This window comes from Pelodiscus sinensis, chromosome 6 (genome assembly GCF_049634645.1).
Source record: "Pelodiscus sinensis isolate JC-2024 chromosome 6, ASM4963464v1, whole genome shotgun sequence".
In the NCBI taxonomy this organism is placed as follows: Eukaryota; Metazoa; Chordata; order Testudines; family Trionychidae; genus Pelodiscus; species Pelodiscus sinensis.
In genome coordinates this window covers 69906783-69924958 of record NC_134716.1, presented here as the reverse complement: position 1 = coordinate 69924958, position 18176 = coordinate 69906783, and the positions used below count along the sequence as shown (strand labels likewise).

Genomic DNA, 18176 nt, shown 5'->3' with positions numbered 1-18176 from the left:
TGTTAGAAGAGGGGATGAAGAAGGGTAGCTCACATGATCAGAGTAGGGCTACTGGAGGAGTGGGCACAGGGGGGAGAGAAGGACTGGAGGAGGGGGGCAGGTTGCAGGAGGGCTGAGGGCAGTAAGAAGGGCAGGAGTCAGGACAGCAGAGGAGGGTGAGGAGTTGGGGGGCAGCAGGCACCAGGGGAGCTGATGGAGCAAGGGGAGGAGACATGGCAGCAAAGAAAAGGTAAAGGTTTATAAAATATTTATTAATGACTTGGGTGCCACAGTGGCACATTCAAACAAGCCAGATGAACTCAGTACTGGTGCACAACACAAAATCCATTCTGCTCATGGGAGGAAACTCTTAGGCTACGTCTACACTGGCGACTTCTTGCGCAAGAACTTCTTGTGCAAGAACATGTGCACACAGCCATGTGTGAGCTGTGATTTTGCACAAGAGCATCCATGGCAGTATGGACATTCTCTTGCACAAGAAAGCGCCAATGGCTATTTTAGCCATAGGGGTTTCTTGCGCAAGAAATCCCTGCCGAGCATCCACACTGCCCTCTTGCGCAAGAGAGCTTACACCTGTTAGAAAAGCGCGTAGCTCTTGCGCAAGACACCCCCTCTTACCATGCCATACTGTAAATTTCCTTGCGCAAGAGCGGGCGGGCAGTGTGGCTGCTCTGTGGGTTCTTGCGCAAGAACGGCTGTACTTGCGCAAGAAGCCGTGAGTGTAGACATAGCCTTAGATGGAACACTTCCCCCAGCCTCTCTGCCCCTGAGTTAATGTCACACACATTGGGTTAATGCAATTTCAGGACAGTTGCACGAGGGGGGTTTGGTGGCGGCCAAACTAATCCCTGTTGGTAGGAGGATGGTGGGAAAAGTCCTTCAAGAGGGATGACATGACACCTTTTACTTCTGGTCATGTGTCCATCTTGCCCTGAGTGTGTTACCTCCAGAGGCCTCCAGAGGGGGTGTGGCTAATGGGGGTTGGTGTGTGGTTAACAGCGGTCAGGGGTTGTGGCTAATGGGACACCACCAAAACTTATACAAATCTGCTGGCCCTGGAGGAGGAATGCGTCGGCCGCAGGAGGTGTGCAGGGTTTTCATGTGCTGCAGGAGGGTGTATGTGTGTGTTGGTGTGTGTGTGTGTGGTTTTTTTTTTTTTTTTTGCTCAACCAAAATTGCTGTGGGGCCCCGTCAAAATTGTTTGAATTGGGCTGGGCCCCGCACTTTCTAAAGCTGGCCCCGGCCAGCAACATGCCCCTAAGAATCAAGGAGAGGGGAGCGTCAGCCCCTCTGCCAATCCTAAAGGGTGCCTGGGGGATAGGAGGCTCAGGAGGCCTGCTTGGTGATTCTGTTTCTTTTCTGTATTGTTTTATGAGAAGCAATCCCATTTTAGGTGCATTCCATTTTCCTGGCTCAAAGACACCCTGACCTTGCTTTAAGTTATAATAAGAAAAAGCTGTATACCAAATTTGAGTCCTTAGACAGACACACACGTAGGAGGAGTTCTTAGACACACACACAAACTCTCTCAAATATATAGTAGGTTGCCTTTTGTTTTAGTCCCACAGCACTATACTTACTAGTAAATGTTTGCAGAATTGAGCTCCATAGTTTACAGCAGAGAAATGCATAAATTGGTTTTCAGCTCAGTAGATTTCACTTGTAGAGTAAAATAATGAAATTATGAAATTCCTCTTGCTAATTAAAATTTTTTGAAATGCATAATTCATTTGATATAAATTACTTGGATGCATTAATGTGCTTAACTGAAAAGTAAACACGTATAATACTGTGTACATATTTTTTATAATTACACAAAGATTGAAACAGCACGCATATAAATCTGATCATTATTCAAAATTCAGAAAAGCAAGTGATGCGGCTTAGTGTTCTTTGCATTACATTTAACAACATAATTAGAACGAAGGATTTTTCCTCAACAGGCCTCTTGCTGAACTGGATGTTCTCTTTGTAAATAAGGTTGTATGTTGTCACTGTGTGCTGTATCTTTGAGAATTATTCAAACCTGTAAAATAAAAGTAAAAGTAAAAAATAAAATTATGGAAGTGGAATTGGAGGCAAAAAAGTACCAAAGTGCATATGAATCTTGCATGTTTGACTTGCATTAAGAAAATATTTAAAATTTGGGTACGCAAACCTTCTGCCTTTGTATTAATATTCTTAACAAAATAGCAGCTGCTACACTAGTTGGCTACGTCTACACTGGCCCCTTTTCCGGAAGGGGCATGTAAATTTCACCAGTCGTCGTAGGGAAATCCACGGGGGATTTAAATATCCCCCGCGGCATTTAAATAAAAATGTCCGCCGCTTTTTTCCGGCTTTTAAAAAAGCCGGAAAAGAGCGTCTACACTGGCCCCGATCCTTTGAAGTAGGAATAAGACCCTCTGGAAAAGGGCACTTTTTCTGGAGGATCGGGGCCAGTGTAGACGCTCTTTTCCGGCTTTTTTAAAAGCCGGAAAAAAGCGGCGGACATTTTTATTTAAATGCCGCGGGGGATATTTAAATCCCCCGTGGATTTCCCTACGACGACTGGTGAAATTTACATGCCCCTTCCGGAAAAGGGGCCAGTGTAGACGAGCCCCCCATGTCACTGCAGCACCAACACAGTATTATACATTTAATTTCTTGGACAAGCATTTGACCCTATTGCTGCTCTGTGAGTTAAATCTGTTTGGGATTTTCTGTGCACATAGCACTGGCTAACCCTGAGTTTTTCCAGGGTTCATTGTGAAATAACACATTAAGGCCATAGCCAGCACTGTTTATCATTTAAATCTACATACCCACAATAGCCTTCCCAACCTCTGTCTGACTTGTACCTGCCTGTGCTCTGTGCTTATGCCAAATGAAGCTTAGAAATCCCTGGGGACCCAGGAGAAAAAATTTCAAATGTAGAATCTTGTATTCACAGTTAAATGGGTCCATTCTCCATTCATTCATTAAAGAATACTCCATGTAACTCAGAGGAGGATTGAGGTTGGGATGTAAGGAGTTCCTTCTCGTTACCCCATGAATCCACACATCCATGCCAGTTACAGTAATGATGTTAGGCAGATGGTATCAGAGATAAGCATCTGAGATGGTGCTTTGGTTGGTTGGGGCTCTGCAAACATGTAACATGGGACCCCTATTGGTTTAATCTACCTAACATCTTCATTGGAACTGGTATAGATGTGTGGCTCCAAGAGGCAGTGGGAAGGTACTTTTTTTTTTGTCCAAGGCATGGAGCATGCCCTGCAGCTCCAGCCTCAGTACCACCATGCCTGTCTTATCCCACCCTCGCCAAGGGGTTAAAGCTAGTGGGGAGAGGTACGTCAATCATACCCTCCCCTCTGTGCACAGATGGGCAGAAAATCTCCATGAATCCCCCAGTTTCTCCATACTCATGCCAAGTCCTACCCCCCAGCATAGAGGAATCACACTGGTTTTACTGGAACAGGAGGGCAATCTACAGGTATGCAAGAGGGGCAGGGTACTTGAAAGCAAAAATCAAGTACTTTCACTTTTCCTTAATTTCAAATTCTTAATTAGATTAGCAAGTGTTATTCTGTTTATTAATACAATCCAATTGTCATAGTGACACTAGCCCTTTAAAAGGGAGCTTGGGGTCCTCATGGGGATAGCAACCTGGTGACTCATAGCTGCCTGAAATCACAAAGTGGAGGATCAAGGAAACAGGTAGGTGGTGGCTGCCTGGGAGAGGCAGTCTTCAGAGAATGGAATGTTCTGCCTGGCCTCCCTGGTAAGAGGGAGGAATTAGCTAGGAAGCCAGCAGAGGAGCCATCTTGTTGATCTTCCTGACAGAGAACTAGTGCTTGGAGTCTGAAAAGGCCTGAGTTCTTAGACTGTGTCTTGTGCAGAAGAATTAAGACTCTGAATGCTGTCAGGTGGTGGACTAACAAGTGGGGCCTTGGAACCAGAGCTCCAACTTGCTTGTCAACTCATATTGGTGAGCTCAGATGGTTCCCTTCAGAAAGGAATGGGAAAACTTTTTCATCTTTCTATGCTTTCCTGTGAGTGTTGTTTGTTTTTTACCGTGAGGGTTCTACAGATTATTGCATGTTCACAGGAATAGATTATGCCTCATGCTGGGCTTTGTATTAGGCACTGAGAGAGTATGTTGCATGGTAGAGGAAAGGGGAAAATGAAGTGTGCACATGTTGCAATCTCATTCCTGACATAAGACTTAAAAATTTTTCCCATCATTTTGCAAAAGCAGGCAGGGAGGGGGAGAAATGTGTAGAAACCTCTACTATTTAGTAAAAATCTGTGAAACAGGATTTTTTATAGCTCCTTCAAAATCAAGGTATCCTAGTTCCCAAAACATCTCCAACATATTCCTTGGAGAGCCACAAATTTGGGTTAAATATTAATATACATTTAATTTGCAAAGAACCCTGAAAGTATATGCATTTTCTTTTGACTCTAAAAGATAACATTTAGGACTCTGGTATTTTATTTCCATTTTTGTCAATGACTTTCCATATATAAGCTTTGGAAAGTCATTAATTTGTCTCAGACCAGTTTTTCCTGTTCTCACAAGGTGGATGATGCTACTTACTGTCTAACTAAAGGTCAGTAAACTTAAAATAACTTTGCATTATCCTGAAATAGCTGGATTAAATTTCAAACAGTTTTGTATGGCTGAAGCTTGGTTATATTTTTAAGACTCTTTTTCTCCTCACTGGCTTTTAAAACCTTCTGTAGGAACCTTTTACACTGAGACAGACTATTTAAGAGCTAGTAATATTTCTAAAGTTGTAATTAGTTGCTGGCTGTATTTGTTTGTGTTCTCTTAGAGTACATGTACACAACAAGATAATGCCAAAAGAGCTTGTCTGAAAAGCAAACAAAGTTACAAAAAAAATAAAGCAAACCCCAACAACAGAAAATGCACCACAGCAAAATTCAGATCTTGATTTACATCTTAAATTAAGCTCTACAAGTCTGAAAGATGTCTATGATCAAATGTAACATCATTCAAAACAGCTGTAGTCAGTTCAGTGTGAAATAATATTCCTTTGTGAAATTCCTGAGAAGCAAGGATCCTTCAGTGCAAGAGTTGCCTCTCAGAGAAATAAACTAAAAGTAAAAAGTACCATGTAATATGGATGACAACATCACAGTGCTTCAGGAAAAGAGAAAGAGGCAAGCCAGGTTTTCAAAAGGTATTTAAGTGATGGTGTGCTCAGCATGGCCAAGTCTCACTGATTGAAGAGCCTAAATCATTTTCAAAATTGATTTAGGCTCTAATGAACCTGAGCCTGGGATTTTGTCTCAAGTGCTTAAATCCCCCTTAAAAATGAGATTTAGGATCCTCAATCAGTGAGTCATTGGAATGCTGAGGGTAAGGACACTCAGGGGGTAAAACTAACTTAAATTACTTACAGGTACTGTATTGCTTCCTCCCTTCGCGGGGCACAAGGCAGGGGGTTGACAATGTAAGAAATGTAAGTGTGGGGTGGAGTGCAGAGGGATGGGAGCGGGGTAGCTCAAGGTAAGTGGTGAGGATGTGGGGTGCAGGATTGGAGTATGAGGAGGGGTTCAGGGCAGATGGTTGTGGTGTGTGGAGGTGGGCAGAATCAGGGCTGGGGGCATGGGGAGGCCCAGGGCAGAGAGCTGATTGTGTGGGTGGGGGTGCAGGAATCAGGGCAGGTGATTGGGGGAGGGAGGGGAGTATAAGGAAGCAAGGGAGCCCTTTAGGAAGGGCAAGAGAGCTGATGTCTCCCATTCCTACTGATACTGCTTGTTGTTCCCTGTCCATCACCGTCAGGAGAGCTCACAGTGTGGGTCAGTCTCTCCTCTGCCCCCTCCCTGTACTAGCCAGGAGGAAGAGGAATGAAGAGATGCTGTATGCTTTCTTCTCACTCTCTGACAGTGACAGAAGTGAGTTTACTTCCGGGTAAGCCTGAAGTACCTGGTCTTCAGTGTGTGTTTTTTACCTCAGGATCTCTCTCAGACATTAGTTACCTTGAAGCTTCAAAACAAAACAAACCCACACTGCTTTTTTAGCAGTGAAGACAAGCCATACATACATTTGTGTTTCCATTTTTAAATACACATTAATTGCCAGTCAGTGATCAGCAGTTAACTAATGTAACTGCCTGTGTAGACACTCAGGGCAGGACCATACTTAAAACACTGCAGCAGTGAAGATGCTGTTATGCTGATGGGGAACCATCGACATAATTAATCCACAGCCACAAGAGGTGGTAGCTATGTTGATGGGAGAAGCTGTCCCATCAGTACAGTGCCATTTACACTGTGGCTTAGGTTAGGATAGCTGTGTGGCCCAAGGATGTGGATTTTGATATACTGATGTAAGTTTACACTGTAGACCTGGCCTCCACAAGTGTTTGTTTTCCCTAGGACAAGACCTGGATTAGATGTCCATGTGATCAGACATCCGATTGAGGTCTTGGCCTAGGGAAAACAAGTCTAGACTTGCATTTACAATTGTGCTAATTAACTTGACACAAATTCATTGGCAATGAATCAACAGTCATAAGAACAGCCATACTGGGTCAGACCAAAGGTCCATCTAGCCCAGTAGCCTGTCTGCCGACAGTGGCCAGCACCAGGTGCCTCAGAGAGGGTGGACCGAAGACAATGATCAAGCGATTTGTCTCCTGCCATCTTTCTCCAGCCTCTGACAAACAGAGGCCAGGGACACCATTTCTATCCCCTGGCTAATAGCCTTTTAGGGACCTAACCTCCATGAAATTATCTAGCTTCTCTTTAAACTCTATTATAGTCCTAGCCTTCACAGCCTCCTCTGGCAAGGAGTTCCACAGGTTGACTACATGCTGTGTGAAGAAGAACTTTATTTTATTAGTTTTAAACCTGCTACCCATTAACTTCATTTGGTGTCTTCTAGTTCTTCTGTTATGGGAACTAATAACTTTTCTTTATTTGCCCTCTCCACATCACTCATGATTTTATATACCTCTATCATATCCCCCCTCAGTCTCCTCCTTTCTAAACTGAAAAGTCTCATAGAATCATAGAACTGGAAGAGACCTCAGAAGGTCATCAAGTCCAGCCCCCTGCTCTAGGCAGGACCAATTTCAACTAAATCAACCTGGCCAGGGCTTTATCAAGCCGAGACTTAAACACCTCTAGGGATGGAGACTCCACTACTTCCCTAGGTAACCCATTCCAGTGCTTCACCACCCTCCTAGTGAAATAGTTTTTCCTAATATCCAACCTGGACCTCTCCCACCACAACTTGAGACCATTGCTCCTTGTTCTGCCATCTGTCACTACTGAGAACAGCCTCTCTCCATCCTCTTTGGAACCTCCCTTCAGGAAGTTGAAGACTGCTATCAAATCCCCCCTCATTCTTCGCTTCTGCAGACTAAACAGACCCAAGTCCCTCAGCCTCTCCTCATAAGTCATATGCTCCAGCCCCCTAATCATTTTGGTTGCCCTCTGCTGGACCCTCTCCAATGCGTCCACATCCTTTTTGTAGTGGGGGGGCCCAGAACTGGACACAATACTCCAGATGCGGCCTCACCAAAGCCGAATAAAGGGGAATGATGACATCTCTGGATCTGCTGGCAATGCTCCTTTTAATGCAACCTAATATGCCATTAGCCTTCTTGGCTACAAGGGCACACTGTTGACTCATATCTAGCTTCTCATCCACTGTAACCCCCAGGTCCTTTTCTGCAGAACTACTACTTAACTGGTTGGTCCCCAGCTTGTAACTATGCTTGGGATTCTTCTGTCCCAAGTGCAGGACTCTACACTTGTCCTTGTTGAACCTCATCAGATTTCTTGTGGCCCAATCCTCCAATTTGTCTAAGTCACTCTGTACCCTATCTCTGCCCTTAAGCGTATCTACCTCTCCCCCCAGCTTAGTGTCATCCGCAGACTTGCTGAGGGTGCAATCCATCCCCTCATCCAGATCATTAATAAAGATATTGAACAAAACCCGTCCTAGAACCGAACTCCGCTCCGCTTGGGGCACTCCGCTAGAAACCGACCACCATCCTGACATCGAGCCATTGATCACTACCCGCTGGGCCTGGCCTTCTAACCATCTTTCTATCCATTTTACCATCCATTTATCCAATCCACAATCCCTTAACTTGCTGGCAAGAATATTGTGGGAGACCGTATCAAAAGCCTTGCTAAAGTCAAGGTATATAACATCCACTGACTTCCCCAGGTCCACCGAGCCAGTTACCTCATCATAGAAGCTAATCAGATTGGTCAGGCACGACTTGCCCTTCGTGAATCCATGCTGACTATTCCTAATCACTTTCCTCTCATCCAAGTGCCTCAATATGGATTCCTTAAGGATTCCTTCCATGATTTTTCCAGGAACCGAGGTAAGACTGACCGGCCTATAGTTCCCTGGATCGTCCTTCTTCCCTTTTTTGAAGATGGGCACTACATTTGCCTTTTTCCAGTCATCCGGGATTTCTCCCGATCTCCACGACTTTTCAAAGATAATAGCCAAAGGCTCCACAATGACATTTGCCAACTCCCTCATTACCCTCGGATGCACTAAGTCCAGACCCATGGATTTATGTACGTTTAGCTTTTCTAAATAGTTCCTAACCTGTTCTTTACCCACCACGGGCTGTCCATCTTCATCCCATCTTGCGTCACTTGGTGCAGAAGTCCAGGAGCCGACCTTGTCCGTGAATATAGAGGCAAAGAAAGCATTGAGTACTTCAGCTTTCCCCACATCATCTGTCACTAGGTTACCTCCTTCATCTATCCGCACACCCTCTCTGATCACCTTCTTCTTGTTAACATGCCTGTAGAAGCCTTTCTTGTTATCCTTCACATCCTTAGCCAGTCGCAATTCCATTTGTGCTTTCGCCTTCCTGATAACCCCCTGGCATTCTTGAGCTATACCTTTAAACTCCTCCCTGGTCATTTGTCCAAGTTTCCACTCTTTGTAAGCTTCCTTTTTGTGCTTAAGTTCACCAAGGATTTCCCCTGTAAGCCAGTCCGGTCTCCTACCATGTTTGCCTCTCTTGCTACGCGTCGGGATGGTTTCTTTCTGTGCCTTCAATAAGGCTTCTTTAAAATACTGCCAGCTGTCCTGGACTCCTTTCCCCTTCATGTTAACATCCCAGGGGATTCTGCCCATCAGATCTCGGAGGGAGTCAAAATCTGCTTTTTTGAAGTCCAAGGTGTGTATTTTACTAATCTCTCTTCTTCCTTTCGTCAGGATCCAGAAATCTACCATCTCATGATCACTGCTTCCCAGGTTGTCACCCACCTCCACTTCCCCTATTAGTTCCTCCCTGTTTGTGAGCAGAAGGTCAAGCTGCGCACTGCCCCTGGTCGGATCCTTCAGCACCTGTGTCAAGAAGTTATCCCCAACCTTCTCCAAAAACTTCCTGGATTGCCTGTGTACTGCCGTATAGGTTTCCCAGCAGATGTCAGGGTGATTAAAGTCCCCCACGAGAACCAGGGCCTGCGATCTGGAAGCTTCGCTCAGTTGTCCGAAGAAAGCCTCATCTACCTCATCCACCTGATTCAGTGGCCTGTAGTAAACACCAACCACAACATCACTGCTGTTGTTTGCTCCTTTAAACTTAACCCATAGACTCTCAACAGGTTTTTCTCCCTCTTTATACTGGAGTTCAGAGCAATCGTAGTGCTCTCTTACATATAGTGCAACTCCTCCTCCTTTTCTCCCCTGCCTGTTGTTCCTGAACAGTCTATACCCTTCCATGACAGCGCTCCAGTCATGCGAGTCATCCCACCAAGTCTCTGTTATCCCAATTAAATCATATTTCTTGGTCTGGGCCAGGGCCTCCAGTTCTTCCTGTTTGTTGCCCAGGCTTCTCACATTAGTGTACAAACACTTCAGGTAACCAGTTGATCGTCCTATCTTCTCCATTCGAAACATGGGTCCTTCTTTCTTGCCCCTTCCTCTCTGCATTTCTTCCCGGTATCCGACTTTCCCACTCCCCTCAGGGTTTTGGTCACTGTCCCCCGACGAACCTAGTTTAAAGCCCTACTCACTAGGTTTGCAAGCCTGCCCGCGAAGATGCTCCTTCCTCTCTTCGTTAGGTGGATCCCATCTCTTCCTAACAATCCTTGCACCCGGAACAGAGTCCCATGGTCGAAGAAACCAAAGCCCTCTCTGCGACACCATCTGCGCAACCACGCATTTACGTCCTCAATTCGACGATCCCTGCCCAGTCCTTTCCCTTCAACAGGGAGGATGGAGGAGAATACTACTTGTGCTCCAAATTCTTGGATCCTTCTTCCTAGAGCTACATAATCCGCAGTAACACGCTCAAGATCATTCTTGGCCGTATCATTAGTTCCCACGTGGAGAAGCAGGAAGGGGTAGTAATCTGAAGGTTGGTCAGCTTGGTAAGCCTCTCAGTGACATCCTGAATGCGAGCTCCCGGTAAGCAGCACACCTCTCGAGATTCCAGGTCTGGACGGCAGACGTTTTAACCTCTCTTCATATGGGACCTGTTCCAAACCTCTAATCATTTTAGTTGCCCTTTTCTGAACCCTTTCCAAGGCCAAAATATCTTTTTTTGAGGTGAGGAGACCACATCTGTACACAGTATTCAAGATGAGGGCATACCATAGTTTTATACAGGGGCAGTAAGATATTCTGGGTCTTATTAAGAAAGGGATAGAAAATAAGTCCTGAGTTAAAAGAATCACAACCCCTAGTCTAACCATGCCCCTTCTGCTAGTATTAGTAGGAAGTGGAATGAATGTGCAATGAATGGGAAGAGAGCACATGAGCCTGAACTAACCCATAGGAGATGCCAACAAGAAGAGTATGTCCTAAATCCCACTTAGCTCATAAAATCCAGACGTTGTTTCTTCTTGTGATTCACAGCTTTCTCCCAGGTATGTATCCTATTCACTTGACTATACTGTGATTCTCACTTTCTCTGGCCTAATTAATATTAATTGTTAAAATGGAATGGCTTTAGCAAGAGAGACTCACATCAGTGTCCCATAGTTCAGTGATTAGGGAATTTACTGGAGAGGTGAACAGGCTAGTTGTTCTAGCTAGAGAGAGACTGTGATCCACAATAGGTCAATGTAGTAGGTTGAGCTGAGCTAAATAGGCTACTCTTGGTTCACACTTCTTTGGCAACCCATAAGTGGGAGCTTATTATGCACAGATATGCATCCAGTGAGTGAACCTTTAGGCTTGTTGCTGAAGTCAATGGTAAATTGTTTTTCCCTAGAATTTTTGGGTTTGCTCAGAACTTGGCTATTTCATAATGAAACTGGAAGGTTTCATCTACCCTGCTTTCCAGACAAGACCCCCTTCATTCCAACCACGACTGGTGTGGCAGCAGGGAGCAATGCATCCAGGGTACTTTTAATTACTATTATTTTTTGATTAAGGTTGCAGTATTTCACAGTGTGTCTGAGGTATGCCACTCGATAGAGAGAGGCACATTCCAAACTGTCTTGTCAGCTGTGACATTCCACCTAGGCTATGGAATGCTTCAGTAAATACACTTGATTATAATGTGCCTTTCACTGAGGTGTGCCACAAAATCCTCCAATCCTCTTATATTTGTATAAGAAATTTCCATACATGGTGAGGTGAATTACTTGTATGGTTTAATAAATGAAATTAGCCATATTAGATCTGCCACACAACAGATTGCTTATAGCCTACATGCATTTTCTTTATACTTCAAGTCACTCAGAGTGTATCACAAATTCCCTTTATATCCCTGGTTTAGGATTTTACATTTGTATCCTGGGTTTGCTGAAAGACATGCTAACATCATGTGTTCAGACAACTGCTTTGTAATTGCACATTTGAGAAGCCAAGTACGTGTTCTAGCAAAGCTTTGTGTCCAGATAAATGTGTTTTAGAGAGGAATGTGACGATAATGCCTGGAGCTATTTGGCCCATAGTCTTGTACAAGAGCTGCTGCCAATCCCCCATTTGCATTGATTACAGTATTGTATTTTTTTGAGCTCATATAGAACTTCAAAGGAATAGACTTCTGTTTAGGATGGAAGCTACCTTAGGTGGGCTCCCACAGTATCTGATGATTAACAGTATTCTTAGGAGACTGGCTTTACTTCTAATAGCTTGCAGCTGTTACTAGTAGTGGATCAGGATTTCTGAAGAGAATTGACATTCACCCACATGACTCCTTCCTGTTTTGTGTGCTGTCTGTGCCATGCTTCTAGATTTCATCTCACTTTCCATATAAAAAAGGAACAGAAAAGAACTGACACACAATTACTACTACCAGGTTGGAGATACAGAGGAACCAGCAAACTGATAAATTTACAAGATGACCAGAAGAGAGACAGGGAACGGGCTAAGAGCAAAGGGGAAAGAGAAGTATGCAACTATGCAATGGAGGTGAAAGGATGACTTTTTTAAGTGCTTCAAGAGGAGAAGTCAAAGCCTTGTTAAAAGAAGTTGGATAGGTCTCACTTTGGGTTATGTCTACAATGTGATTTTAACACCCCTTCACCAGCATGGGGTCTCAGGGTACATCTATACTGCAATTAAAATGCCTGCAGCAGATCAGAGGGTTTGGGCTGGTAGACTATGAAATACCTTCCCTGCTCATGGGGTCTCAGAGCCCAAGCTTCAGCCTGAGCCTGAGCTTTTGCACTGAAATTTTATAGTCCCTTAGCCTGAGCCCACTAACCCAGGCTAGCCGCAGGTCTTTCATTGCACCATAAGCAAACCCAAAGAGAGCATGATGAGGGTGAGACACAGATGCTACAGGGAAGAAGTGATGGGAGAGAAGAAAAGCCAGCTATTGTACACTTGTAATGAAATATTATGGTTAGTGCTATAGAAATAACTAATATAGAATGGGTTTTAAAGGGCTTGTGAAGTGCAAAATATAAGTGAAACTGTAGTTTGTATTAGGGATATTAAAAGAATGTTGTACATCAGAATTGCTCAGGACTTCTCAGGTGATACCGATGGGGATGTATTTTACCTGATAGCACTCAAGAAATCTTTATGAAAAGTGGCAGGATTTAGGCACAGAAAAGATTCTCTACAAAGACTTACAGTTCTGTTAGGAAAAGATCACTACCATAACTGGGTCATTTCCTTCTGACATATATCCTGTGCAGAATCTGGTATCTACTCCCAGTCTCTCTCCCTCTCCTATTGCACATATTTCCCCATGTGCTCCCAAAAGATGCTAAGACAAAGTTACACTTGTAAATATTTAATTTTAAAATGAACGGTACAATCAAAATAAATAAAAACTTGAAAGTAAGGAAATAAAAAACATAGGAATCTTAACACCATGTCTCAAACAGCATGAATATGGTTATACTGAATCACCTCTCAACACTTGAAAAATTCACCTTCATTTGGATTTTGCTGCAAGCTCAAAATTCAGTTTAACTTTTTTTTTTTTATGAGTCACAAACCTTTTAAGGAACCTAGGCTTGCTTCTCCTTCCCCCTTCCCAGTTGTCTTAAAATGGTGAAATGCAGGATATGTATTTGCACCTCAAAATTAAAAGCAAAGTTTTAGGAGTCAAAACTACTATAAAGTGCAACTAAGGCAAAAAGACAGCAGCTAAAATTCACACAGATACTTCAGTCATATTTGTCTACTTCACAGAAATCTAATCTATAATCATAAAACATTGCAGCCATGAATTGGCACTATTCAATGAACTGACATTAGTCTGGATTCTCTCCTGCCCCATTTAAGAGAAACATCTTAGTTATATGATATGAACTGGAGTTATGGAGGGAAATATTCATCTGAACTTTAGAGCAACAAATTGTGAGTGGCAATTCTAACAGGAAACAGGTTGATTAATAATATGAGAATCCAGAACTAGCCTGTATAATTCACAAAGGGAAAGAAGGCTGTGCTTTTAATAGTTCTCTGCACTGACCAAAAATACTAGAAAAAGGTCTTATTTGTATCCCATGAATTAATTTAATTTGTCAAATCTCTTAACCCTTTGTGTTACACTTCTTTCCAGTTCCTTTCAAAATGTGTTCTAGTACAGATATTCATGTCAAACATTTCTGTGTATGCTGAATTCATTTGAATAGGTTAGAAATATGAAGCCTATGCTAGAGACCATGAAGAACATGTGCAGCAAACTGACTTCTCCTTGTAACGACATACAGATTGCTTTTGTGCTATTCTTCTAATTTTTCTTCAGGTTTTTGCTTTGAGGAGTTAGATTATTTATTGATGCTGGTTGAAATATGAATTTACCCATACTGTTTATTGAAGTGTCTGGGATAAGCTTTTAAAACCTGGTATACCATTAAATGGTGTGGGGGAAGCTAAAAGTTTTACTTAATCTTTTGGCAGTAACCTGTAAGGGAGAAGGAAAAAGAGGGGGAAAACACCTTTCAATTGATCAATGTTTCTTATGGATGGGCTTTTCGGTGTGTTGGAAACAGTTTTGTAGGTCTGCCACACTAGGGATGGAAAGGACAAGTCGACTATCCGATAAGCAAATGCTTATTGGATAGTCGACAGGCTAGTCAACTAGTCTCTTCCTCCCCCCTCCTCGCAGCATTTCAAAGTGGCAGCGCCGCATGGAGCCCAGTATTAGCTGGAGACTCCTGGGATCCATGCAGCGCTGCTGCTTTGAAATGCTGCCTGCAGCTCGGAGTCAGCTGGGGTGGCCCCAGGCTGCATGTGGTATTTCAAAGCAGCAGTGCTGCATGCAGCCTGGGATCAGTCCGGGTCCCCCACTGACCCCGGGTTCTGTGCGGTGCTGCTGCTTTGAAACACGCCAGGGAGGCCAGCATCAGGTTCCTTGCAGCCTTTCAAAGCAGCAGTGCCACATGGAGCCTGGGGTCATGGGCTCCATTTGGCACTTTCACCGTTGCAGTATAGCAACAGCCCTAGGGCTAATGCTACACTTCAAAGGCACAGGCATCTTCTCAGCTAATTGAATAGCGGAAGCAAAATGCATTGACTGTTCAATTAGTCAGTTTAGTTGATATTTAACATCCTTAGTTAACACTGAGCAATCAGTGTGCCACCCACAATAGAATCAATATGCTTCAGCCATTCAGAAATATCATGCCGCATGCTCCCAAAAGATGGAAAACATGATACCTTGGAAAGCTGCTGTTGATTGGTCATGGTGAACAAAAAGGTTATTGTCCAATGAGGTTTATGGGCTCTCTCCTTCTCTGCATGGAGTTCAAAAAACAATACATTATTTTCCTTCACACTGCTAAGCTTCGCTACTGGCATGCACTCTGTGAGCCTTAATGGGTTCCCCTACATACCCTCAATTTCCTAATGCGTATATACAAGGTTTTATTTCCTTTACATTTGTATTGCTGATAACAAATATAGCAATTCTTTCCTCTCTCAGCACTATTTGTAAATTGCCTTTTATGTTTTTCTTAAATTCTTTAAAAAGCAATTAAATGTTATTCTAAATACTCCCAAGGATGATTGGAAAAAAACAACAACACGTTAAGTAAAATTTTAATTTGCTAGCTAGCTGAATGTGTGTATTGTGTTGCTTTCTTAGTCTACCCGCTGTTCAAACCAATTGGACAGGTTTATGGCATATAATAGGGATGTTGTGATTAATCAGCTAATCGAGTAGTCGATGGAATTTCCATCCACTACTTGATTAATCGATAAGGGGAAGGACGCTCATTACCCCCGCTACAACTCTGCAATTTAAATGCAGCAGGAGCCATTACAGCTCTGCCTTTTAAATGTAGGACTGCTTCAGTCCCTGCTCACACCAGGCCCCACGTTGCAGCACCTCTGCCTTTTAAATGTAGTAGAGCTGGGGAGAATCCTGAAGCAGGGAACTTAAGAAAAGAGAATATAGGCCTTCTGTGACTTGTTGCCCCTGTCAAGGTAACAACCGGTTTGGTAGGTTCAATTGCTTGAACTGAGGAATGGGGTGGGCAAGGAAACAAGAAAAAATGTCATTTTTTTTTTCCTCTGATTTTTTTTTTTTTAACTGGCAGCTATGAGAAGTGTGACTATGACACTACCACCTGAATCCAGTCCCCCAGTTCAAGTTCTGGGCAAGCAGCAGCTGTTGAGAGCATGCAGTGTCACACATCTCATGGCAGCAGCTTCCTTTCATCTCTGTTTGAGCCTGCTAACTTGTAAAATTAAAAAAAATCAGTGGTATTTATGACTATCATGGGACGAAAGGTTGATCTGTCTATGGATTATTGAAAGGTATAATTTTAACAATTTATATAATTTTATACAATTAATTTCTATTCAGGTAGGGACCAAGCCCCAGTGCTCTACTATGACACAGTTGGGGAAGATCATGCCTAGTGTGGGATGAGTGTGTCCATCCCTCTTGTGGAGCATATGCAAGATTCCTGCCTTTACTGTCGCCAACCCATGTCTATAGTCCCGCCCCCAGTCACGCAACTGGGTGGCCCACTTGTCCAAAGTCAACAAATTGCCCCAGTCTACAGGACAGTGTGGTCCACTGGCCAGAGTCAGCATGCGCACTCATTATGTAGCTCCCTGGTCACAGATGGAACAAGGAAGTGGTTTGCATCCCTGGTAGGGATGTAAGCGGCCAGTTGACTAGTCACTTCCCATCACCTCTGGCTGCCTCTATCACAGAGAGGCATTGGTGGGAAATGGAGGGGGGAGAGGGAGGGAATAGGAGCCAGCACTGAGGGGGAATCAGTAAAGCCAGTTCCCCTCAGCACCGTCTCTGTGAGGGCAGGGGAGGCAGAGGCACAGTGGGAAATGGCACGAGCAGGGACTGCTTCAGTCCCCACTCACACCCGTTCCCACTTCCGACGCTTTTGCTTTTAAAATGTACAAGAGCCCTGCGGGACTCTTGTACATTTCAAAAACAGAAGTGCCGCAGGGAGCACAGGGTGAGCAGGGACTCAAGCAGTCCCCTATCGCCACGTACTCTCTGCGGCGCCCCCTATGAGATGGCAGTAAGGGCTGGGGGGCGGGACAGGATCTGGTGATCGAGGCATCTGACTGAAAAGCTGGTTCCCCCTAGCACTGTCTCCGGGGTGCCGCCTGCCCCTCCCCTTCCCCGCTGCCTCTGTCAGATGCAATGGGGAGGGGGGACAGAGGGGAAAGGGACACTACTGCAAAGCAGCCCCTGTCTGCAGAGGTTCCAGCGAGGAGCTAGGCCCCCCCACAGACAGGGACTGTTGCTGCCATGCAACCCTTGTTTGCGGCGGCCAGAGATGGCCACAGGCAGGGGCTGCTCAGGCACCATCCTCTTTTTGTACCAGCCCTGGCTGCCATGAACAGGCGCTGGTGCCAGAGCAGAGGCTGTCTGCCACAAACAGGGGCTGCTGGACTCAGCATGAGCCGGGACTGAGCAGTCTCAACTCGTACTGATTGCTGTGCCTCTCCATTTTCAATGTAGTGTGATATGAAATAATATGAGAGTAGTACGTGCCAGGACTGCTCAATCCCAGCTCAAGTCAGCTCCTATGGAGATACCTTTGCTGAGGCTCTGCAGAGTAACGCTTATCGACTAATCGTATAGTCCATACAAATTATATACGATTAGCCAGATAATCTCATTTTAACATCCTTAGTTCCCGGAACTCCAGCCACTGAGTTAGTGGTGAAAAAGTTCCAACCAAAACACATTGACTCCTGACGTCAGCTCACTCACCAGGTAGCCATTGCCTTCCACTGGACTATTTCTTGGTATGGTATGGTCAGCTCCAGTGCAGATCTTCATCTCCCCTCCCTGCTCTTGCATTTGTCCACTCCCGATTGCCTCTAGACCCTATGTGGCCTTCAACCTGGGTTCTCACTGCAGCTTGTCTGGAGCAGGCATTGCATGTCTTCTCTCTCTGGCTGTCAGCCCCAGCTAACCTACTCTGTCATATCTATGCAACTGGAGTATGCCTAGTAAGGCAGAAGGGGAGGGGCTTTCAGCCTTCAGAGCAAAATTGACCTTTCCTTCCAGTGCAGGGTGAGTGCACTCCATCACGTCTAAACGCAAAAAAATGTGTCCGTGCTCTGTGGAGTTTATAGTCTTGGTGTATGTTGAGACACAATGAGGGGAGGGGAATAAGTGAGGAAGTTGATACGGTAATGGTGAAATGATTCTGTTTTAGTATACTAAGCAACAATCACAAAGTATTAGGATCTTAATCCATGCTTTCCGAAACCATTCTTGAGAGTCAAGTTACACACATCTCACATTAAGCTATTTATCAACAGGTCCACAGAT

The 18176-nt window shown here is 44.4% G+C and overlaps 2 long non-coding RNA genes across 2 annotated transcripts in view; one reads left to right on the top strand and one right to left on the bottom strand.

Annotated features, from left to right (window-relative positions):
- Positions 1-613: 613 nt before the first annotated feature.
- LOC142829900 (uncharacterized) lies at positions 614-17824 on the bottom strand. Its single transcript, XR_012904806.1, has 3 exons — positions 17610-17824; positions 15074-15150; positions 614-2026 (listed from the first exon to the last, which is right to left on the bottom strand). It is a non-coding gene; the product is annotated as an uncharacterized LOC142829900 (long non-coding RNA).
- The window catches only part of LOC142829901 (uncharacterized), a 169919-nt gene continuing 155480 nt past the window's right edge, over positions 3738-18176 (top strand). The window contains exon 1 of the long non-coding RNA XR_012904807.1: positions 3738-4034. This is a non-coding gene — a long non-coding RNA (uncharacterized LOC142829901). The remainder of the gene's footprint in view (positions 4035-18176) is intronic.